This window comes from Delphinus delphis, chromosome 5 (genome assembly GCF_949987515.2).
Source record: "Delphinus delphis chromosome 5, mDelDel1.2, whole genome shotgun sequence".
In the NCBI taxonomy this organism is placed as follows: Eukaryota; Metazoa; Chordata; class Mammalia; order Artiodactyla; family Delphinidae; genus Delphinus; species Delphinus delphis.
In genome coordinates this window covers 111,493,928-111,518,271 of record NC_082687.1, presented here as the reverse complement: position 1 = coordinate 111,518,271, position 24,344 = coordinate 111,493,928, and the positions used below count along the sequence as shown (strand labels likewise).

The 24,344-nt window shown below is 40.3% G+C and overlaps 1 protein-coding gene across 6 annotated transcripts in view; it reads right to left on the bottom strand.

Moving 5' to 3' along the window:
- The window catches only part of ALPK1 (alpha kinase 1), a 151,851-nt gene that overhangs the window by 50,347 nt on the left and 77,160 nt on the right, over positions 1-24,344 (bottom strand). The window lies entirely within an intron of this gene.

Below are 24,344 nucleotides of genomic sequence, written 5' to 3'. Positions count from 1 at the left end.
GCATGTTTCTCTAAACGATGCCCAGGTGATACCGATGATCCCCAGGTGATTCCCATGATTCTAGAGTTGAGAACCCGGGAGCTAGCCTGACCTTTAGCCTCTTACCCCACCCCTCACTCCTCCTCCCTACTGGGGGTGGAGTGAGTTATCTGATGGGAGTAGCATACCTGGCTCAGACCTTCCTCTTTCCTCTCTTCAAGTCTTCCTTCCTGTTCTACAGTAAGGGAAGGGGCCTGCCAGCAACAAGATGTGTCTGAAGTGAAGAATTTTCCAACCCACTTGTCTGAAAACCTAAAGCTACATTCTCCTATCTGTTTTAGAATAATAAAGGTTGCTCTTTTGCATCTATCTTTCAGTTGGTTCTGAACACAGGAGGGGAAGATGAATATTATTTTTTGTCACTTAATATTTTCAAATTATATGCAATTCTCTGCCTAATCTGAGCTTCTACCCAAGCAAGTGAATGTGGCTGGAGAAAAATACACAACCATAACACTTCAAATTTATGACCATGACCTGAGGCTGGCCCTTAGCATGGCCTAACAACCCAGCTACTATTATACTTCTGCTCTCCTCTCCAGCTGCCACAGCCCCTTTAACCTCCTCACACTCAGCTGATGACCTGGCTTCTTATCTCACTAAGGAAACAGTCAGTGAGATGACATCTTCCTTATTCTCTTACCCAAATCTGCCAACCCTCTTGTACTGTAACCCATGTGTCCTCCCTACTTTCCTATTGGCATGTTTAAGGCCAACCCCCCCACTTAAATATTCAATTCTATCCTGCCTTCTTTACTCTAGGACATTATGCCTGTAAATACTTTCTTTCACTTCTGCATCATTAATTTCCTTATCTCTACTGGATCATTCTCATCAGCATACAAACATTACAATATCTTCCATCTTAAAAAGTCCTCCCTTAACCATATATCTCTGTCTTAGTCCTTTCAGGCTGCCATAACAAAAATGCCATAAACTGAGTGGTTTATATAACAACAGAAATTTATTTCTCATAGTTCTGGGGATTGGGAAGTCCAAGATCAAGGAACCGGCAGATTCCGTGCCTGGTGAGGGCCTGCTTCCTGGTTCACAGATGGCATCTTTTCTCCATGTCTCTCTGGGACCTCTTTTATAAGGGCACTTATCCCATTCATGAGGGCTCTGTCCTCAAGGCCTAATCATCTCCCAAAGCACCCCCTCCAAAACCATCACCTTGAGGGTTAGGATTTCAACCTATGAATTTGGGAGGTAAGGATACAAATATTCAGTCCACAGCATTCTGCCTCCAGCACCTGTCCCATTTCTGTCCCTCTTTACAGCCAATCTCAAGAATTGTCTAAACTCAGTCTTTGCTTCCTCACCTCCCACTCTTTCTTAAATCTATAGCTTTCATCCCCAGCACTCCACTGAACCCATTCTTTTCTAGGTTGCCAACAACCTCCAAACCCAATGCCCATTTATTAATCCTCATCTTATTCAAACTCCTAGAACCATTTGGCTGTGACAATCAACCCCTCTTTTTTTATTCATGTGACTTCTGGCATTTCACACTCTCCTGCTTTTCTTCCTACCTCATTGGCTGCTCACTCTACTTTGCTGGAGCATCCTTCTTTTCCAGCCTCTGAACGTTAAAGCCCTAGGATTCAGTCCTAAGACGGCTTCCCTTCTCTAGCTACATTCACTTAGACTGTCCCATGGCCTCAAATATCACTTCTGTTGACAATCCCAAATTTAAATACCATCCTGAGTCTCTTTCCTGCAATGCTGCCTAGTGTATGAAATTGCCTAGACAATAAATAGCCCGATGTGGATGTCAGTTAGGTATCTCAAACTTAACATGTTTAAAACAAAACTCTTTATTTTCTCTTCCATACTTGCTTTTCCATCTCAGTAATGACAACTCATCCATTCATTTGCTGAGGGACAAAACTTCAGAGGTTTCATTCTAAGTTTGTGGCTCTTCTCCTTCTCTCATACTCTACATCTAATCCACCAGCAAATGCTGTTGGCTCTACCTTTAAAACATGCACAAGATCTGGAGGAGCTTCAAGAGGGCGGAAGAGTAAGACGCAGAGATCACCTTCCTGCCCACAAATACATCAGGAATACATCTAAATGTGCAACAACTCCTACAGAACACCTACTGAACGCTGGCAGAAGACCTCAGACCTCCCAAAAGGCAAGAAACTCCCCACGTACCGGGGTAGGGCAAAAGAAAAAAGAAAAAAACAGACAAACAATAGGGACGGGACCTGCACCTCTGGGAGGGAGCTGTGAAGGAGGGAAGGTTTCCACACACTAGGAAGCCCCTTCGCGGGCGGAGACTGCAGGTGGCGGAGGGGGAAAGCTTCGGAGCCGCGGAGGAGAGCACAGCAACAGGGGTGCGGAGGACAAAGCGGAGATTCCAGCACAGAGGATCGGTGCCGACCAGCACTAACCAGCCGAGAGGCTTGTCTGCTCACCCGCCAGGGCGGGCGGGGCTGGGAGTTGAGGCTCGGGCTTCGGTCGGAGCACAGGGAGAGGACTGGGGTGGGCTGCGTGAACACAGCCTGAGGGGGTTAGTGCGCCACAGCTAGCAGGGAGGGAGTCCGGTTAAAGGTCTGGAGCTGCCGAAGAGGCAAGAGACTTTTTCTTGCCTCTTTGTTTCGTGGTGCGCGAGGAGAGGGGATTCAGAGCGCTGCTTAAAGGAGCTCCAGAGACGGGCACGAGCAGCGGCTAACAGCGCGGACCCCAGAGACGGGCATGAGACACTAAGGCTGCTGCTGCTGCCACCAAGAAGCCTGTGTGCGAGCACAGGTCACTATCCACACCCGCCTTCCGGGGAGCCTGTGCAGCCCGCCACTGCCAGGGTCCCAGGATCCAGGGACAACTTCCCCGGGAGAACGCACGGCGCGCCTCAGGCTGGTGCAACGTCATGCTGGCCTCTGCCGCCGCAGGCTCGCCCCGCATCCGTACCCCTCCCTCCCCCTGGCCTGAATGAGCCAGAGCCCCTGAAGCAGCTGCTCCTTTAACCCCGTCCTGTCTGAGCGAAGAACAGATGCCCTCCGGCGACCTACACGCAGAGGCGGGGCCAAATCCAAAGCTGAACCCTGGGAGCTGTGTGAACAAAGAAGAGAAAGGAAATCTCTCCCAGCAGCCTCAGGAGCAGCGGATTAAATCTCCACAATCAACTTGATGTACCCTGCATCTGTGGAATACATGAATAGACAATGAATCATCCCAAATTGAGGAGGTGGGCTTTGGGAGCAACGATATATACATATTTTTTACCTTTTTCTCTTTTTGTGAGTATGTGTTGCTTCTGTGTGTGATTTTGTCTGTATAGCTTTGCTTTGACCATTTGTCCTAGGGTTCTGTCTGTCCATTTTGTTTTTTTTATTACTTAAAAATTTTTTTTATTAGTAATTATTTTTAATAACTTTATTTTTTTATTTTACTTTATTTTATTTTATCTTCTTCTTTCTTTTTTTTTCTCCCTTTTATTCTGAGCCGTCTGGAGGACAGGCTCTTGGTGCTCCAGCCAGGCGTCAGGGCTGTGTCACTGAGGTGGGACAGCCAAGTTCAGGACAGTGGTCCACAAGAGACCTTCCAGCTCCACGTAATATCAAAAGGTGAAAATCTCCCAGAGATCTCCATCTCAATGCCAAGACCCAGCTCCACTCAACGACCAGCAAGCTACAGTGCAGGACACCCTGTGCCAAACAACTAGCAAGACAGGAACACAACCCCACCCATTAGCACAGAGGCTGCCTAAAATCATAGTAAGGCCACAGACACCCCAAAACACACCACCAGACGTGGACCTGCCCACCAGAGAGACAAGATCCAGCCTCATCCACCAGAACACAGGCACTAGTCCCCTCCACCAGGAAGCCTACACAACCCACTGAACCAACCTTAGCCACTGGGGACAGACATCAAAAACAACAGAAACTACGAACCTGCAGCCTGCAAAAAGAATACCCCAAACACAGTAAGTTAAGCAAAATGAGAAGACAGAGAAACACACAGCAGATGAAGGAGCAAGGCAAAAACCCACCAGACCTAACAAATGAAGAGGAAATAGGCAGTCTACCTGAAAAAGAATTCAGAATAATGATAGTAAATATGATCTGAGATCTTGGAAATAGAATGGAGCAAATACAAGAAACATTTAACAAGGACCTAGAAGAACTAAAGAGCAAACAGTGATGAACAACACAATAAATGAAATAAAAAATTCTCTAGAAGGGATCAATAGCAGAATAACTGAGACAGAAGAACGGATAAGTGACCTGGAAGATAAAATAGTGGAAATAACTACCACAGAGCAGAATAAAGAAAAAAGAATGAAAAGAACTGAGGACAGTCTCAGAGACCTCTGGGACAACATTAAACACACCAACATTCGAATTATAGGGGTCCCAGAAGAAGAAGAGAAAAAGAAAGGGACTGAGAAAATATTTGAAGAGATTATAGTTGAAAACTTCCCTAATATGGGAAAGGAAATAGTTAATAAAGTCCAGGAAGCACAGAGAGTCCCATACAGGATAAATCCAAGGAGAAACAAGTGAAGACACATATTAATCAAACTATCAAAAATTAAATACAAAGAAAACATATTAAAAGCAGCAAGGGAAAAACAGCAGATAACACATAAGGGAATCCCCATAAGGTTAACAGCTGATCTTTCAGCAGAAACTCTGGAAGCCAGAAAGGAGTGGCAGGACATATTTAAAGTGATGAAGGAGAAAAACCTACAACTAAGATTACTCTACTCAGCAAGGATCTCATTCAGATTTGATGGAGAAATTAAAACCTTTACAGACAAGCAAAAGCTAAGAGAATTTAGCACCACCAAACCAGCTTTACAACAAATGCTAAAGGAACTTCTCTAGACAGAAAACGCAAGAGAAGGAAAAGACCTACAATAATAAACCCAAAACAATTAAGAAAATGGTAATAGGAACATACATATTGATAATTACCTTAAATGTAAATGGATTAAATGCTCCATCCAAAAGACACAGACTGGCTGAATGGATACAAAAACAGGACCCATATATATGCTGTCTACAAGAGACCCACTTTAGACCTAGTGATACATACAGACTGAATGTGAGGGGATGGAAAAAGATATTCCATGCAAATGGAAATCAAAAGAAAGCTGGAGTAGCAATGCTCATATCAGACAAAATAGACTTTAAAACAAAGACTATTACAAGAGACAAAGAAGGACACTACATAATGATCAAGGGATCAATCCAAGAAGAAGATATAACAATTGTAAACATTTATGCACCCAACATAGGAGCACCTCAATGCATAAGGCAAATACTAACAGCCATAAAAGGGGAAATTGACAGTAACACAATCATAGTAGGGGACTTTAACACCCCACTTTCACCAATGGATAGATCATCCAAAATGAAAATAAATAAGGAAACACAAGCTTTAAATGATACATTAAACAAGATGGACTTAATTGATATTTATAGGACGTTCTATCCCAAAACAACAGAATACACATTCTTCTCAAGTGCTCATGGAACATTCTCCAGGATAGATCATATGTTGGGTCACAAATCAAGCCTTGGTAAATTTAAGAAAACTGAAATCGTATCAAGTATCTTTTCTGACCACAATGCTATGAGACTAGATATCAATTATAGGAAAAAATCTGCAATAAATACAAACACATGGAGGCTAAACAACACACTACTTAATGACCAAGAGATCACTAAAGAAATCAAAGAGGAAATCAAAACATACCTAGAAACAAATGACAATGAAAACACGATGACCCAAAACCTATGGGATGCAGCAAAAGCAGTTCTAAGAGGGAAGTTTATAGCAATACAATCGTACCTTAAGAACCAAGAAACAATTCAAATAAACAACCTAAACTTACACCTAAAGCAATTAGAGAAAGAAGAACAAACAAACCCCAAAGTTAGCAAAAGGAAAGAAATCATAAAGATCAGATCAGAAATAAATGAAAAAGAAATGAAGGAAACGATAGCAAAGATCAATAAAACTAAAAGCTGGTTCTTTGAGAAGATAAACAAAATTGATAAACCATTAGCCAGACTCATCAAGAAAAAAAGGGATAAGACTCAAATCAATAGAATTAGAAGTGAAAAAGGAGAGGTAACAACTGCCACTGCAGAAATACAAAAGATCATGAGAGATTACTACAAGCAACTCTATGCCAATAAAATGGACAACCTGGAAGAAATGGACAAATTCTTAGAAATGCACAACCTGCCAAGACTGAACCAAGAAGAAACAGAAAATATGAACAGACCAATCACAAGCACTGAAATTCAAACTGTGATTAAAAATCTTCCAACAAACAAAAGCCCAGGACCTGATGGCTTCATAGGCGAATTCTATCAAACATTTAGAGAAGAGCTAACACCTATCCTTCTCAAACTCTTCCAAAATATAGCAGAGGGGGGAACACTCCCAAACTCATTCTACAAGGCCACCATCACCCTGATACCAAAACCAGACAAAGATGTCACAAAGAAAGAAAACTACAGGCCAATATCACTGATGAACATAGATGCAAAAATCCTCAAATACTAGCAAACAGAATCCAACAGCACATTAAAAGATTCATACACCATGATCAAGTGGGGTTTATTCCAGGAATGCAAGGATTCTTCAATATATGCAAATCAATCAACGTGATACACCATATTAACAAACTGAAGGAGAAAAACCATATGATCATCTCAATCGATGCAGAGAAAGTTTTTGACAAAATTCAACACCCATTTATGATAAAAACCTTACAGAAAGTAGGCAGAGAGGGAACTTTGCTCAACACAATAAAGGCCATATATGACTAACCCACAGCCAACATCATTCTCAATGGTGAAAAACTGAAACCATTTCCACTAAGATCAGGAACAAGACAAGGTTGCCCACTCTCACCACTATTATTCAACATAGTTTTGGAAGTTTTAGCCACAGTGATCAGAGAAGAAAAGGAAATAAAAGGAATCCAAATCGGAAAAGAAGAAATAAAGCTGTAAATGTTTGCAGATGACATGATACTATACATAGAGAATCCTAAAGATGCTACCAGAAAACTACTAGACCTAATCAATGAATTTGGTAAAGTAGCAGGATACAAAATTAATGCACAGAAATCTCCGGCATTCCTATACACTAATGATGAAAAATCTGAAAGTAAATTTAAGAAAACACTCCCATTTACCATTGCAACAAAAAGAATAAAATATCTAGGAATAAACCTACCTAAGCAGACAAAAGACCTGTATGCAGAAAATTATAAGACACTGATGAAAGAAATTAAAGATGATATAAATAGCTGGAGAGATATACCATGTTCTTGGATTGGAAGAATCAACATTGTGAAAATGACTCTACTACCCAAAGCAATCTACAGGTTCAATGCAATCCCTATCAAACTACCACTGGCATTTTTCATAAACTAGAACAAAAAATTTCACAATTTGTATGGAAACACAAAAGACCCCGAATAGCCAAAGCCATCTTTTTTTTTTTTTTTGCGGTATGCGGGTCTTTCACTGCTGTGGCCTCTCCCCTTGTGGAGCACAGGCTCCGGATGCGCAGGCTCAGCAGCCATGGCTCATGGGCCCAGCCGCTTTGTGGCACGTGGGATCTTCCTGGACCGGGGCACGAACCCGTGTCCCCTGCATCGGCAGGCGGACTCCCAACCACTGCGCCACCAGGGAAGCCCTAAAGCAATCTTGAGAAAGAAAACCAGAGCTGGAGGAATCAGGCTTCCGGACTTCACACTATACTACAAAGCTACAGTAATCAAGACAGTATGGTACTGGTTCAGAAACAAAAATATAGATCAATGGAACAAGATAGAAAGCCCGGAGATAAACCCATGCACATACGGTCACCTTATCTTCGATAAAGGAGGCAAGAATATACAGTGGAGAAAAGACAGCCTCTTCAGTAAGTGGTGCTCGGAAAACTGGACAGGTACATGTAAAAGAATGAAGTTAGAACAGTCCCCAACACCATACACAAAAATAAACTCAAAATGGATTAAAGACCTAAATGTAAGGCCAGACACCATCAAACTCTTAGAGGAAGACATAGGCAGAACACTCTATGACCTAAATCACAGCAAGATCCTTTTTGACCCACCTCCTAGAGAAATGGAAATAAAAACAAAAATAAAAAATGGAACCTAACGAAACTTAAAAGCTTTTGCACAGCAAAGGAAACCATAAAGAAGATGAAAAGACAACCCTCAGAATGGGAGAAAATATTTGCAAATGAAGCAACTGACAAAGGATTAATCTCCAAAATTTACAAGCAGCTCATGCAGCTCAATATCAAAAAAACAAACAACCCAGTCCAAAAATGGGCAGAAGACCTAAATAGACATTTCTCCAAAGAAGATATACAGATTGCCAACAAACACATGCTCAAACATGAAAATGCTCAACATCATTAATCATTAGAGAAATGCAAGTCAAAACTACAATGAGATATCATCTCACACCAGTCAGAATGGCCATCATCAAAAAATCTACAAACAATAAATGTTGGAGAGGGTGTGGAGAAAAGGGATCCCTCTTGCACTGTTAGTGGGAATGTAAGTTGATACAGCCACTATGGAGAACAGTATGGAGGTTCCTTAAAACACTAAAAATAGAACTACCATATGACCCAGCAATCCCACTACTGGGTATATACCCTGAGAAAACCATAATTCAAAAAGATTCATGTACCAAAATGTTCATTGCAGCTCTATTTACAATAGCCAGGACATGGAAGCAACCTAAGTGTCCATCAACAGATAAATGGATAAAGAAGATGTGGCACATATATACAATGGAATATCACTCAGCCATAAAAAGGAACAAAACTGAGTTATTTGTAATGAGGTGGATGGACCTAGAGACTGTCACTCAGCGTGAAGTAAGTCAGAAAGAGAAAAACAAATACCACATGATAACACATATATATGGAATCTAAAAAAAAAAAAAAAAAGGTCAAGAAGAACCTAGGGACAAGATGGGAATAAAGATGCAGACTTACTAGAGAACAGACTTGAGGATACGGGGAGAGGGAAGGGTAAGCTGGGACAAAGTGAGAGGGTGGCATGGACATATATACACTACCAAACGTAAAACAGATAGCTAGCGGGAAGCATCTGCATAGCACAGGGAGATCAGCTTGGTGTTTTGTGACCACGTAGAGGGGTGGGATAGGGAGGGTGGGAGGGAGGAAATTGCAAGAGGGAAGAGATATGGAGACATATGTATATGTATAACTGATTTACTTTGTTATAAAGCAGAAACTAACACACCATTGTTAAGCAATTATACTCCAATAAAGATGTTGAAAAAAAAAAAACATGCACAAGATCTGACCACTTTTCACCTCCTCTAGAGCAACCACTTTAGTTCAAGCCATTATTATAAACTTGCTTGGATACAAGCAACAGCTTTCTAACTTGAATCCCTCCCTTTGCCACCTAAGTCCTCTCCCCCTTCTCCCCACATTTCTCACACAGCAACCGAAGTGATCCCTTTAAAATGTAAATCAAATAATAATGTTGATTCTCTGCTCTCAACTTCAACACGACTTCCCATCACAATTAAAATTTAAATCTGTTGTCTTGGCCAAAAAGGCCCTATATGATTGTGCCTCTGACTACTTCACTATTTCCTCTCATTCTCATTTTTTCTCACTGTTCTGCAGCCTCCCTGCTCACCCTCCAAGTCAAGTTTGTGCTTCGGGCCTTTACACTTACTGTTCCCTCTGTCTGGAATGCTCTTCCCTCAGCTATCTGCAAGGCTCCCCCATTCAGATCTGGGCCCCAGTTACCCTTTCAAAGAAGCCTTCTCTGAGCATTTCTCTAAAATTATAGTATCTATATCCACTTGCTATCCTTTCCTTGACTCTGCTTTATTTGTCTTCATAGCACTTAACCTACAACATTAAATTGTATTTTTTTTTTTTTTTTTTTCGGTACGCGGGCCTCTCACTGTTGTGGCCTCTCCCGTTGCGGAGCACAGGCTCTGGGCACGCAGGCTCAGCGGCCATGGCTCACAGGCCTAGCCGCTCCGCGGCATGTGGGATCTTCCCAGACCGGGGCACGAACCCGTGTCCCCTGCACCGGCAGGTGGACTCTCAACCACTGCGCCACCAGGGAAGCCCTAAATTGTATATTTTTTAATGTTTACCTGTTTATTTCCTTTTTCCCACCAAAATATAAGCTTTTCGTTTACACTGAATGTCAGTGCCCAGGCACTTTGTTTTGTTTACTGCTGTAGCCTCAGTGCCTTGAAAAGTGGCTCAATAAGTAGTTGTTGAATAAATGAATTAGTTCATGGCTCTCTAGTTGTTTCCCCGATTCATTTGTTTTCACATATGCATGCATGGCTGCCTTAGTGCTACTTCAGATTTTAGATCATGATTATTTGTTATATGAGGCATAAGTAAAAATATTGATAGATCAAAGTTTTTTTCAGGGAGTAAAACACCAAATAATTAAAGAAGATCAAAACAGACAAAAGGAATACAGAGGGATTTTATTTTCCAAGCTAGCATGCTTTAAAAATATAGACTTTTATCATTGGGTATAAAGTCCATATTTTTATGAAAACATTTATTAGTGAAACCGATGTCATGATTATGTGCAGTGACAAAGAAATGTTAGAGAAGCCTGAGAAATTGGGATCCTTTTTCTTTTCTAACTATGAAAATGCCTATAAAACCATAGTAAAGCCATATTCTCTTAAAGGACCTTTCCACTAGAAATAACCATAAAATAAAAATGAAAATCAAAATAACACTTTGCTGTGGACAGAACTAACAGATTTGGGGCCCATGAGCTTAATCTCAAAAAAATGAGAGGGAACTCATCATTGCAATATACTACATTAATAGGGGAAAATTTTGCACCTGAAGCTTTATAATGTAGCAAATAATTCTTGGCACATGGTTTAGTGGGAATTTATGCATTTATTCAACAAAATATTTATTAAGCATCTCCTAGATGCATCTGATATTCACTGAAAAGACAACAGTGAAAGACAGACGCGGTGTTATCTGATCTGTAAACATTCTGAAGATGAAAATTCCCAGCTAAATGGGTTGGGTGGGGAGGCTTATAGAAACTATAGCACAGATGAGTATCAGAGTTGGAGATTAAAACTTAATATTTAGACTGCAAATTAGGATTCTAATTTGAGTCAATGCATTAACTGCAAGTCCCCCAAAAAAGGGTCCTGAGAGGAAGAGTTATCTGATGAAGAAGAGGATGCATTCTTCTCCCATATCCCAACCATTCGGGCTTATGGGAACATGCCCCTCCTCCCCGAAGAGTACAAAGTCAGGTCAAAGGTAAAAGTCTTTTTTAACTGATATGGAATTGGAAGACCCTTGTAAATTATGGTGGGGTGTTCCTTTGTTTCCTGGGAACTAAGTCTACCCCATGTGGATATTACCCCTTTTAACGACCAGTGTGTTCCATGGAGGGTTAAGGCTAACAAGTCTCAGGCTTTGTCCCGAAGGCTCTGCAGGGAGCAATCCATAATACTGAGTCACCACGACCTGAAGCTTCTTCTATCTCAGTGGCTGTCACTGAGATAGAAGCAGCTTCTATCTTAACTCAGTGAAGAGGTGATCAATAATGAAGTTGCAGAGGAAGTGGCTAGCATGACAACCTAAGTCTTGCTGTCTAGGTCCTCCCACAACTTCATTATTGATCACCACTTCCCTCCTTTTTTTTTTTTTTTTTTTAAACAGTGGCAGTGCGTATCTGGTGGTATTTGGGGAGGGACTCTTATGGAGAAGTTCAAACTGTCAGATTCACTAACATACTATTTGGAATGTTAAGTTGTTTGCATTGTTTGAAAGGTTGCCTATACATGTTAATGGATTATTCTGAAAATATATCACAGTCATTTTTTGATGTCCTGATAGCAAAATTGAGTTAGAGGCTTGACTACGCTATTTGATCTTAGCTTCTATCTGTCTTGCCTCATAACTATAATAATCCCACCTGGTCCTAAGCCATGTCCTTGTGTCAATTAGCTTATACAATAATAAGGGCTATCATTCATTGAATGCCAGGCACTGTTCTAAGCATTCTATGTTATCCACTCACTTAATACTCCAAACAATCTATGAAGTAGGCACTGTTATTACTACCACTGTAGAGGTAGAAAAATGGAAACCAACTGTTTAGGTAAGGTACCCAAGATGACAAAGCTAATAAGGGGCAGCACTTGGATTCAAACTCAGGCAGTCTAGCTCCCAAGTTAGCTTCCTTAATCTCTACCTATATGACCTTAATTTTATCAAGATTGTCATTGTCACTGTTACCAAAACCATATACTAGAATAGTGGCAGATATATAGTACAAAGAGAACTGTTTGAACTTCATTGTCCCTAGGGCTTTTTACTTGTTCTTAAAGTAATAATTACCACTGAAAGGACTGAGAGCTTTATTGTGCCTTTTGCAGTTTTAGGAGCGATGCATGATTAGAGAAACAGACTGATCTGTCACTTTAGAATCTTATTATCCCAGAGAATCACATTTACATTAGCAAAGCAGAAATAAATGTTTTAACAGTAAGGGTTAGCTTTGCTTTAATAAAACCTCATTAAAAAAATCTCAGACTACTAAACTAGGAAGTGTCAACTTAAGGAATGATTATTCACTAAATCAGAATCTCTGGGTAGTAAGACTTGGGAATATATATTTTTTAAAAAGCCATACTTTTCCCCATTCTTCCTCTCCCTCCCCAACTAATGCACGTGCACACACAGACACGCACATAGACACACAAGCACATAGACACCAGGTAATCTTGATTCAGTCACCCCCTTGAGCAGCATTTAGAACTCAACCATAAATCATTAAAGTCATAAGTAAGTCTAAATCATGTGCATTTTAAGCATATTAGGCAAAGATTTGGCCTTACACAAAGAGTGAAGAGAAGCTGCCATAGTCTTGTGTTCAAAGTAATAAAATGTGAGAGTTACTGAGAGAGAATGTTAGGAGCCCAACCCCTATGCCCCTTTAACACTCTACCTGACGATGACTCCAGAGCCCCAGAGATTTTTAACTTCCTATACAATACCAGTGGGAATAATTCATGCCTAACATGATAGAAGGTTTTCAGTAACCATGAAAGAAACATATTTTGCTTCCAGTCTTTACATGGTGAAGAAATATAAAAAGTTCCAGAATTGAGTTGGTAATACTTTCAAAATGTGACAGATTATACATATGTATGGAAAAGAAATCAATTCGTTTGAGACTATTCTCAGGAGGAAGCAAATCAAATCAGTTACTAGAGGGAGATACTTTATAAAATAAAGATAATAATACCACAGAGATTACTGAGAAAATTAAAGAAAAATATATGTAAAGTGCCTTGCACTTAGTAGATGCTCCATAAATAATAACACTATTTTGAGTGGGTTGAGGGTAGATCTGTGGAATCAGTACCTGAGATCTCAAAATATAAAGAAAATTCCAAAAGTTTCCTCCAAAGTTTACCAATGAGAAAGTAAGTAAGCTTTACTAACATTTTAAAAACTGGGTAGACCCCAGCCCCTTACTTTGCCTGTATGTCAGATGGTGACTCATTACAGATGGTACACAAGGAATTCCTCATCTTGGAGGGGCTGATGATGAGGACTCACCCACTGGACTGTTTTCAGCTTATTGTATTGCAGTTTATTTATACCTGGTTAAGTAGATTTACAGGCTATATTATCATAAATCATAGATATGTTAATTCATAATGAGAGGGAGAAAGACTGCAAAAAATCTCAAGGCAAAGTACTTTAAAGAATAGTCAAATGTAAAGAGTTTGGAAGTCTTTCTATAAAAGAAAGACAAGTGCTAGCTTTGTGCTTTGGCAGTATCATAGCCAATAAATTTTATCCGAGGTGCGATTATTGCTAATTGAAACAGACAAGTGCTCCAAATTTGCCAACCTTTTCTGTGATGACAAGTAGCTGACAATAGTATGTTATCCAACAGGTATTCTGAAAATATTTTTCAGATAATGAGGCTGGAAGTGTTTTCATCATTGTGATTTTCATACTAAAAAGAAAGTATCACATATAAAAAACACTCACACAAATGGGAAACTTTCCACCTGTTTAAAAATCTCCCAAATGAAGAATCTGAATGAGTTTTGACATCGTTTGTTAAAACATGTCTTCTGATTACCTTGCAGAAACACACAACTGACACTGAAGAAAGTGGAAATTTGCCAGCTGAATTTTATCAAATGATTTTTCGTAATTGGTAGATGGATTGAAATACGAGCAGCATGGATTAGCAATCACAGCCTATCTCTTATTCGGATGTACATATCTTTGAGACAATTTTTCAGCTATTACAGTCAGAACTAAGTACTGAAATAAACTGTACTAGCCATATCTTCAAAAGAAAGTGCTAAGCCAAATTTAAAAAATAATTAAACATACTCAATTACAATTTTAACACAAACAAAAAGGTTCTTGTGCCAATAATGCAGTTTAAAAAAATATTTTAAAATATTCATTTAATCTTTGTTCTTCTTAAATTGCTATCCTAAAGAAATATGTATAACATAGTATGCGTAGCACATGCATATAATTTATTAAACAAATAAATAAATGTGTATCAGAATGCCTGCTCCAAAGTTTTTACTGATGAGCAAAAAAAAAAAAAAAAAAAAAAATTAAAGACAACAGATTCAGAACGAATTAATCAATGGGATAGTGAAAATCTTCTTTTGTTCTATACAAACACATCCGAAAAAAGAAAGAAGTAATTCCACTCATCTATGAATTTGTTGAGCTTAAAAATTTTTGGTTTCTGCCCTCTGAGGCAAGTTGGTTTAATAAGCAGGGCAGGTGATTCTATATCATCAAAGGATGGTGGCAAGCAGATGGGGGTGGCACAGAGGGGAGGTCTGGAGTCATATCCCAGCTTCACCGCACTTAGTAGTATGGATGGGGAACATCTCTCAAGCTCTCTGAGCTAATCATCTCATCTGCAAAATGGACATAATCAATTCTAAATATTTTGCAGGGTTTTATCAATATTATATGTTGTGAAGAGAATATCGTATCGAATCACATGAAATTGCCTGTATTTGGTGTTTGTTGACATACAGTACAACACTGTGGTTCAACTAATATAAACAGTATCAGATATGTTATGGAGGTGATGTTATTCTTACTTGCCGACAGGACTGAATAAGCACATCCCTAGGACTGATCATTTTCTGGAGGTTATCACTTTCTTTTTTCTGCCCAACACTTCAATCTGTTCATTTTCTGCATTTTGAGCTGGGTTGCTCTGCCCACTTGTCTTAGTTTGATGAACTCCTCCAAGACTTGGCTCAGCTTTTGGGCCTCATTATGGGGAGACATGAAATCCATGCCATAGGGTTAGTCCTCATCAAAGGGATAACTCGCATGCCTGATTCTGTGGCAACCAAAGTTTCACTGGTTGAATTTTAAGGACAAGTCACCATTTTCATTTATCTTCCATTGAAGCTTGAAAGTACCGTATAAAAAGGGGCAGTTTTTTGGCACAGTTGTAGAGCAGGCTTTAAATACTTGGTGATTTTAATCATACTCCATCTCGAAGTCTGAACACACAGAGGCCTTGGGGCTAGTATTTATCCTCCGAAGGCTCCATTCTCTTGGTGCCTGATTTTTACTTATTAAATGAAATTCATTTTTGATGGATCTGAACCTTTTGGCTGGCTTCTTTTCAAAAGAAGAACTATAATGTTCAGCAGAGGAAACTAAAGTTTTAAATGTTGGCAATTGGAAATTATAAAATTTGTCTCAATTAATTCTGCTCTGAGTAAAAAAGTCAAATCGCATTAACAGAGAAGGCAGAGGGCAGGTTACAGGGCAGCAGAGACGATAGGAATACAGCAGGGAAAGGCTGCCCCAGCACTGCAACAGCCCTGTGTGAAGGATGGAATTGTGTAGACTGACGGAGGACACGCCAGGCTCAGGCTAGGAAACCTGGGTGCTGTGGTCCTGCTGCTCCCACTGATGGGCTGTGCAACTTACAGCAAGCCACTTCTTACTCTCTCTGGGTTTCAGTTTGCTCATGTATCCAATGATGGGCTTGAAATAGATGACCTCTAAATTGCCCTCCAGGTTTGGTATTCTATCATTTGATAAAGAAATAACTTGTATTCATGAATATCAATTATGTAGATACATGTAATAATGTGTATATTACATAAGTGTGTGTATGTGTCTTCACACATGTGTGCTAAAATGATCTCCAAAAACTTAACAGGAGAATAATGATACTTAGCTTACAGCAGGCTATCAAATGGGAAAAGAAAAGAATCAGAAACAAGAGCACTGCATTTTGAATCTTCACTTTATCAGTGAAAAGATGCATGGTCGATGTCATTTAATTAATGATGTTAGCTTCTCCATTAGAATCTGAGCGGTTCAGTGTTTGACTTTATATGCTCTTAGAGAAGCAATGCAGCATAACTTTACTATCCTCACTTAGGTTTTTGAACATTTGATCCTATTTAGATTTAAGGGCAACTGAACAACAGATGCTCTTCTCTTTCTCAATCCCCTTCCATATTTTTGTTTATAACGGTAAGAGATGTCTATTATGGAATCAAAGAAATAAAGAATAAAAGTAACTTGTAATTCACCACTTTAATAAAAATGTTCATTCAAATTTATTTAGATTTTATTGTTCAGGATTAGTATTAGATGCTTTTGTAAAATATACATGTTATTTATTTATTATTTCTAAATTAACTGAGATTCCTCCACCCTCACCCTAAAAATTTTAAGCAAGAAAAAATCAGATTGCTCTTTTAGAAAGATGGCTTTGGTTACAGTGTGGAGAAAAGCTGGGGAGCCATGGCAATAATGGGTACTATCTGCCCATGTATTTCTGGGTCTCCTCCTTCTGAGCACATGGTAGAATTGTGCTTCCCTGGCTCCTTGAAATGAGGTGTGACTATGTGGCTTATCTTGACCAATGGTCACTTCTGTATGGAAGTATTTAAAAGCCACTGTGCAAGTCACAATTTCCCCTTCCCCCTGCCATGGCAACCAGCAATATTCTAAATGAAAGGTATCCCATCAAGCTGTCTCTGAAGGGGAGTGACATAAGGCTGAACTCCCACCAACATTCCCTCAGATGGACATGTAGCAAGAGGAAGGAATAAATCTTTATTGCTTTAAACCCCTAAGATTTTGGAGTTGTTTGGGTTTTTTCCTGCAGTATAACCTTACTATCCTTATGACACATGGGACATGATTAGAAATAGGGAGAGGGTTGGATATGGTCTAAAGAGATAATAGGGGCTGAACTAGTATAGCTGCACTAGGGTTGAAGAAGATGCATTTGGGAGATATTTAAGAGGAAAATTAGGATTTGATAACCAATAAGAAATGAGGGTTGAGGGGGAGATAAGAGTTACAGGAGATTCCTAGGGCTTGACCGGGGTGACTGGGTGGTTCATTGTACCATTTAATGGTACGTGACCACTGGAGGAGGATAAAACGTAGTTGGAGGAGGGAGAAGGAGCTGGGAGATGAGGAGTTCAGGTTTCGACCTCTTGGACTTGAGCCATCTGGGACATCCAAATGGAGATGTTTAGTGGGCTGCTGTATTACAGCTCAAAACGGCATGAAGTAGGAAGAGTGATATGTTTTCTCCAGTCATGTTTAGGGATGAAATAATACAGATACTAGATACCAGAACCTACATTTTTTCCCTTGTAGACACTACTTTTGTTGAAATGTTCTCTGGAACAAATTCTGTTCTTGACTGGACTGTGGTTTATTTTGCCTTCCTCCCTATGGGGGCAGAGGACCACATGCTAAGAATCTTGAAGTCATTTGAAAGCTTTCTTGTTTCATTATATTCTACATGTGCATAGCCAGCTTTCACTTGGTGTGCTAGTTTCCTGTGGGTGACATAACAAAGTACCACAAACGAGGTGGCTTAAAACATAAAGATGTGTTGTTTCAAAGTTCTGGAGGCCACAAGTCTGAAATCAAAGTGTCAGTAGGGTCATGCTCTCTCTAAGGTTCCTTGCCTTTCTCTTAGCTTCTAGTGTTGCCAGAAATCCGTGGCATTCCTTGACCTGTAGCTGCATAACTCCAACCTCTGCCTCCATCGTCACATGGCATTCTCTCTGTGTCTCTGTTTTCACAAGGCTGTCTTCCTATAAGGACACCAGTCAGACTGGATTAAGGGCTCACCCTACGCCACTATGACCTCATCTTAACTGATTCCATCTGCAATGGCAGTATTTTCAAATAAAGTCACATTCTGAGGCACTGAGAGTTAGGACATCAGGGTATTTTGATGGGGAACAAATCAACCCATAACACTTGGTTAAACTGTGATACCCCCCAAATCTCAGTGCCTTTAACAACAAAGTTTTTGGTGTTTGTTCATATTTCACATTGGGTGCAGTCTGTCTCCAACTCGGAGACTCTACTCCATGTATCTTGCCCTTTCCAGGATCCAGGCTGAGGGAGCAGCCCTTCTTTTTCTCATGAGGCAAAGGAAAGCACCCAATTGCTGAACTATGCAATGGCTTATAAAGCTTCTGTCACTTCTAATCACTCTTCACTGGTAGGACAGGTCATATGGCTAAGTCTGTAGGAATTAGAAGAATATGTATTGACTACCCGCCACACATTTGGTGGTTAAAAAATGGGAGGAACCATTCCAACAAGCAGGCCTTTGACAAAGGGTTGCCCTATCTCTTCACTCCGGTAGTTTTTCTGGAACATGAATTAGGTCTTCTATTTCTCTTGCATTACTCTCAGTGCTCTATATCAAATGCCTGCCACATGTTAATACTCAATAAAGTTTTCCTGAATGAATGAATAAATATACAGCTCATATTCACTTTGCTTTTAGCATCCTGATGAAAAAGATTTCAGTTATTAAAGCCCCAAAGGACATAGTTAAAGATGAAAATCTCATTTGAGAAAATAAGTTGCTGAACAAATCATAACCCCAAAAGCACCTATTACTGTTCTGAGTTCTCTATTATTAATATGAAAACTGGTGCCTGAAATAAATGGTCTTAAAATTAGTTTTAAGAACATCTTTTAACCCAGAGCTTATTCATGGAGGAAATTTTATTGTTCCCATGGATAGCATCTCACCCCCTTACTTTGTCCTCATACCCGTATCTTTCTTCGACCTCATATTTCATTTTCTAATAAATTCATACTTTAGTTATCTTTTGCTAAAGGCCCTTCTTTATTACCTCTCTGCTTCCAGGTTACTCATACTAGACATTTTTTTTTTTGCTGTACGCGGGCCTCTCACTGCTGTGGTGTCTCCCGTTGCGGAGCACAGGCTCCAGACGCGCAGGCCCAGCGGCCATGGGCCACGGGCCCAGCCGCTCCGCGGCATGTGGGATCCTCCCGGACCGGGGCACGAACCCGCGTCCCCTGCATCGGCAGGCGGACTCTCAACCACTGCGCCACGAGGGAAGCCCCATACTAGACATTTAAAAATATTTCCCTGCAGTCTTGTAATGAGCTATTCTTACATTTATTCATATTTATTTATGTTTTAATTCTTGACGCTTTAATATTTTAAATAGTTCAAAATTACAAATATCAACAACTTAAAGGCACCTAGATTATCTAAAGAGACATATTAGAAACAATATCCTGAAAGCTAAATTTATCAAACTCGATTCATTCACAAATGTTTTTCAACCATATGAGCATAAGAAAACAGTTATTTTTTTGGTCTCTCTTCAAATCCCTGCAAGGTAGCACAGATATTTCCCTAAAAGTCTGTTGGGTAACGGTTATCATGTTGTCCATCCTCATGGTTGTGAAGTTGAAAAGGAAATGGAAAAAATACCCTCATTGTGAGCCTGCTTCATTTCCTTGTATTGTATGTAGTTAGCCAACCTATAAACGGTGTGTCTCTTTACAGAGGTACCACACTAAATCCAGGTTCCCTCCCCACACAGAAGCAGGGTTGGGAAGAGGCCAGTCCCTGCATCAGGACCCCCAACTCTGCAGGGAATGCGCAAAACCCTGGTCTATGAAACAATTCTTGGCCCTGCAGCCCTGTCTGCTCCCAACTGCCACTGACACGCAAATCTAAACAGGCCGTTTATCTCCCTTTCAAAAGTTTTCTTTTCATATTTTCTCTTAATCATGTAGAAATTGTCCTTTTCAGGAGTGTGAAAGTCACTGAAGAAATCACGAAAGTTGAAAATCACATTGAGGCCAGTGCCTTCGCGTCCTGGCATCTCACAAGCAAGGACAGTTTTACTAGTTAGAACTCTGCTCTGTCCTCCCCAAACCAAGCTAAACTGAAGCTAATGCTAAAAGCCTTCAATACTTTTTGAAAAATCCATCAAAGGTTTTGCTGAATGATATTTATAAGGGCCTTACTGTTCTCTTTCAAAAACTGAAATGCCCTTCTCTGACAGTTGAAAAAAATTGCTTGTGCTTTTCATCTTTCCCTCTCAGAGTGTAAACATTGTTTTGAGTGAAAGGAGCTGAAGGAGCGCTTACTTTCCCTTGAAATTTTATTTTTAAATAAGAGAGGGAGAAAATCCTTTTTCTGACTAATACTAATAATACAGGTCAAAGTGTCAGGCGATATACAATTAAATGGAAAACAAAAAAGGTTCCCCCTCTTTTTCCCACAGTACAATGGCACTGGAATATAAATTACCGATGAAGATGAAATAATACTTCAAAGCTTGTAGGGCAGGGCAGGGCAGTGTTTACAAAGTATTTTCTATGGCACGATAAGACACTGAAGATGACGGTAACCCATGGACTTGAGGGTGTTGCTGAATAGTCTAAAACTAGCATGAGGTAGGATTTTAGGTCCCTATAGCCTGTGACCCCGTGATATGCTTTGTTTCGCAAGGGCAGCTGCAGTTATCAACAGATGTTTCAGCAATAAATAATTGGTATCATCTCAGAAAAGACCCATCTACCTGGGGAGAGGGCATAATACCAAAAACACTGCCCAGCTATTACAGCCACATTAATCTCCCATCTCTCCAGGTTTCTTGGGGAGCATGCTGCAGGTGTTTTTTCTGAGAGAGAGCAGACAAACTCTCTCAAGTCAGCAAGCTTTGTGTGGAGTGTAAAGGAGGTTGGCCCCTGCCATAAATTTCTGTCTGTGGCCACACACCAAAGGAGAAAAGATTGGGGGGATGGGGACTTAGGAGAGGGAGGAAACAGGGGAGGCTGTGGAGAACAGAAAGGAGAGCACAAAACACATACGATTTTTCTTGATTAAGTTAAGCCTAAGAGAGGAACATTAGAAATGACGCTTAATTTTACTAACTCAGGCGCTCAGCACAATTCTATGCTTAACTTTGCCCTGTTATTTGTGGAATTAACTTAAAGACAGCGTTTACACTCCAAGTGTAATGCTAATTTTTAAAATGGAAGGGAAACTTTTTATGGGAAGGATTCATTTCAAGGTAAAAAAAAATCACGGAAATTTAGATTTATAAAAAAACGGTAAGAAGAGATAACTGAAAAGACAAACTCAGCAGCCTTTAACTATTTTTTATGTAAGAACAGAATCTCACAATTATATTATAACATGGTCGTCCAGCTTCAGTAAAGTGTAATATTGAAACCAGTGGATAACGGGACAAAAACAAATCATGGATCATGGAATTTCCTCGAGATACTTTTGACAAACTAAGATATTAATAGTAGCCCGAGTTCACAGGGTGCTATAGTTCTCCGTATTTACAAAACAGAGTGGTTTAGCAGTTGTGCACTTGGGGTCTGACACAATAAGAAAGCATCCTGAGAGTCTTTAGGAGGTGTGGTTGCTTAATTTATAGCTTGCTGGGTAAGCGAAAGAAAATGATGCTCAGAGTTCAAAAAGCTCCCAGGTTAAACACATTATGGGCTAAAGCAGCCTAATGGACTGATTCTTAGAGCTGCGCCTGAGTGATCTTGTGAGCGGGGCACAAACTTCTTAAATTCTCTATGCCTTTACTTCCCCCCAATTGTGACATCCGTGCAATATATAGAGGGAAAGTAGAAGGAATAATGAATGGATTCCTGAAATAGTCTAACAACTATGAGCCGTTTGTCTCTCAACTCACATTAACCCCAAATGCAGCGAGACCTGGAAGTTTTTAAAACACCATTTTCAGTTTTTCAGCCAACGTCACCACCAGCTTTGAATACGGCAAGGGGGATCTGGTAAGCGTGCATGGAATGAAGGGAATAAAACCCTGGTTATAGTGATGTGCTGCATCTCAGCTTCTCAGCCTATGCTGGAAATTCAGAGGAACTTTCTAAGCCCCAAAGCAGGGGTCACTCCCTCTGTGAAGCTATCCTGCTCTTACCTTCCGGGGAAGCCGTAGAAAGTTCTTATATGCCACCGGCCGAATCACATAGGGCTTTCCAAGCCCTTCTCCACTCACATTCCTGTTCAGGCTGTCTGCCTTTAATTTATAGCTTGCTGGGTAATCTAAAGAAAATGATGCTCAGAGTTCAAAGAGCTCCCAGGTTAAACACATTATGGGCTAAAGCAGCCTAATGGACTGATTCTTAGAGCTGCCCAATTAATCGCCACCCTATTTTTTGCAGCAGTCATTCTTAAACTCTAACATGCAACAGAATCATCTGAAGGGCTTGTCTAATGTTGACTGCTAGGCCCTCACACCCAGAGTTTTTGATTTGGTAAGACTAGCGCAGGGCCCAGGAATCTGACTCAGTTTCTGCGTGATGCTAGTGCTGTTGTTGGGAGGTCTAACTTAAAGCACCATTGCTTTAGAGCTGCACTATCCAGTTAAACAGTAGCCCTAGCCACATGTGGCTATTTACACAGGAGTTCATTTTAAAAATTAAATAAAACTAAAAATTCAGTTCTTCAGTCATTCGAGCCACATTTCAGGTGCTCAAGAGCCACATGTGGCCAGGGGCTAAATGTATTGGGCAACAGAGATATAGAACATTTCCAACATTGCAGAAAGTTCTACTCTACAGCTTGCATTAGAGTAAACAAGTTTCAGGACTTCTACCTGTGCTGTCAAGTTCATTCCTTGAGGCTTCCAGAGGGAGAACTGGAGCAGGACGGAGGAAGGGGCTAAGTCACAGCTCCACCACTCACTGGTCTGTTCCCCTAGGCAAGTTAATCTCCCTGCACCTTAATTTCCTCATCTGCAAAATGGGCTTGATAATGGTAATAATCACTGGAGGGCTACTTTGAGAATTAAATGACATGATGCATGTGCAAGCATTTTGTAAACCCTACAGTGATATACACACTACAGTTTTTGTTCCATTCCACTTCTCCACTAACAACAAGCACACTTATTTAAAACCCCTGGTTCACCACTGAATTCGTTCCAAGTATTCACTTTCCTTTGCAGTCCTGAGTCTGCTTAACCTCGGGTGTTTGTTTTTTGGAGGGCTGGAAAGTTTTTTTGGGGGAAGTTACTGTTCCTCCAGTAACAGTAATGACTGGACCACAGTAATGACTGTTGGAGTCATTGTTTCCAACAATGCTGTTATGTGTACATAGATTAGGGGATCTTCCCTGGATTTTTGTTTTAATAGGTAAAAACAATGTCTATATCTATACATTTATTTTGGGATGACCCCAAAACACATTCCCATGTAGACCAATAAAATAAAATTTTGGGAATATTATCATTGCTTGTAATGCCTGGTCTCCAGACAAACGTCTATATTTTATGTGAGAAAAAAAATACAAGCTAACAGTCTCTTCTTTGATAATCATCTAAGAGAATGTAGGAAAAAAAAAACCAAACACTATCAGAAAGGAAAATGGCACTCCTAGTAGCATCCCCAGAACCTAAGCCTGAAATCTGAGCTCAAATCTGAGCTCATGTGTTATTCTTGAGGCTCTCTCCTATCTGAGGTAGAGGTACCCATTTGATTAGTTTCCAATAAATGAGTTGAGGAATAAGCATGCCAATGACTTTGACATGATACTTCCTGAACAGTGTGAATCATGAGGAGATAAGGGAGTGAACAGGATTCCAGGCAGGGCTCAGGGAAGGGACATGCCAGACCTCAGTAGCTTAGACAGCAAGTCACATGGATGAAATAGTGGTGAATTTATTTTTTTAACCTACCCAACTTTGAGAAAGTAGTATTTCAAAATAAAAATGCTATGAGGCATGGTGGAATCAAAACTACTGCTTCTGGCCCACCAAGAATATGCAAATAGGGACTTCCCTGGCAGTCCAGTGGTTAAGACTTCACATTCCAATGCAGGGGGTGAGGATTCAATCCCTGGTCGGGGAGCTAAGATCCCACATACCTCGCAGCCAAAAAACCAAAACATAAAAAACAGAAGCAATATTGCAACAAAT